The sequence below is a fragment of the Octodon degus genome, unplaced genomic scaffold (genome assembly GCF_000260255.1).
Source record: "Octodon degus isolate 3935 unplaced genomic scaffold, OctDeg1.0 scaffold00246, whole genome shotgun sequence".
In the NCBI taxonomy this organism is placed as follows: domain Eukaryota; kingdom Metazoa; phylum Chordata; class Mammalia; order Rodentia; family Octodontidae; genus Octodon; species Octodon degus.
In genome coordinates, this window is record NW_004524822.1 from 2,524,073 (window position 1) to 2,525,791 (window position 1,719).

Consider the following 1,719-nt stretch of genomic DNA (forward strand, 5'->3'; position numbering starts at 1 on the left):
GCTTAGAATGACAAGTACAGTTCCTGAATACCCATATGAAAACTCTTTCAACTTGCAGGTAAACAGCTTAGTTCAGGAAGATGTGGAAGATGGCTACTTATACAAAAAAATCAAAAGAGCATATATTTCAATCTAATGATTCTCACATCCTAGTACTGATTCATTTATTTAACTAATTATATCCTATATATTCCAAACTGTCCTATATATTCCAATATGTATTCTGTTGGTTGCTGCCAATGCAGAAGTCAAGGCAAGAACTTGGTGCATGTAGTTTGTTGCACAGTTGATCTGAGGTAGTAAGGGTGAAGGTCCGTGGAAAGGAAAACTAGGAGTGAGAAAAAAATCAATCAAAATGTATGCTACCAGAAGATACTACTGTGGACAATCAGACTTCAGTTCTGCTGGGGACTCTATGCGGAACTCTATGAGACATATGCAAAACACATTACAGAGCTGTGTCTCCTAAAAATCAAAGGCTAGAACATTCATTGTGGGCTCTCATCTCCATTGGTTGGGGTCTTTTGAAACCATTAACTCCAATACAATTTAGGGCTCCCAGGTCAACTTGTACCTTTGATAAAAGAGATGTTTCTGGAGATGCTAACATTAGGAGTGAAATCCTGTCAAAGTTCGTGGGAATGTCTGCCCCTGACATAGCTGAGGTAAGCTGAGATGGCCCACAAGCCTCCCAAGGCACCTGCGACAATGTGAGTCCAGTGAGGAAATGGTTTCACCATATTCGGATCAATTTGTATTTCCCTCCAAAACAACTTTTTTACAGAAGTTATTATGAGGACTGCCTGAACGAAAATAACTCGAAAGTTATGTTAAGACAAAACTTTTCAAAATCAACTATCACTATAGTGATTGCCAAGATATAAGAGATAAATGAAAAGGACTGCCAACTTCGAACTTTGTGTCTGGAATATTACATAACTTCACCTTTTCACCTCCAGACTCAGGTCAGGCCTGGCATACAGGCCTGGGGTGAAACCCTGCAGCTGCAATCTTTGCAGAGAGTGTAGGGGACAGAACCACCCAGCTAGTCCAGGAGCAGAACATCTTGCCAGAGGGGCACAACAGGTTCACCCCAAAGGGCAGCAACAGGAAGGAACTGAGCACAGCAGCCAGACCCAAGCGAGGCACAGCTGGATAAATCCAAACTTTGTAGATCTACACCTGAACTTCAGTTGATGCTAAGGCTATAACAGCAACAAAGATCTACAACAAAGGTCAGAAGACAGTGCTACACAAACCGACAATGAGAAGGAGTGAAATGCAATCTCAGAACCCAAGCCCACCCCTAACAAGTGCAGAGGCCACTAACACATTGGGAATCACACAGCTGAAAGCAAAGAATCAATGGCTTCTGGAATAAAGAAACAGCTGCAGAAAAGTATAGAGGAACTCAGATTGGAAATGAAAAGAGCAATCCCTGAATTAATAACATCTGCAGCAAAGAATCAAATGCAGAAACATATGGAGGAAACCCAATACCTACTGCAGATGACACTAGCTCAGCTCAAATGTATGAATTAATAGCATTGATACTAAATAAGGAACAGCAGAAAATCATAGAAGAACTCAGAGTGGAATTCTTTTCTACTAGCTCAGCTCAAATGTATAAATTAATAACGTCGATAGTAAATAAGCAACAACAGAAAATTATAGAGGAACTCAGAGCAGAATTATTTTCTGAAATAAAAAAGAATTCTC

At 40.3% G+C, this 1,719-nt stretch overlaps 1 protein-coding gene across 1 annotated transcript in view; it reads right to left on the minus strand.

The window, feature by feature from the left end:
* The window catches only part of Syne1 (spectrin repeat containing nuclear envelope protein 1), a 564,055-nt gene that overhangs the window by 406,776 nt on the left and 155,560 nt on the right, over nt 1–1,719 (minus strand). The gene's annotated exons all lie outside the window — the stretch shown is intronic.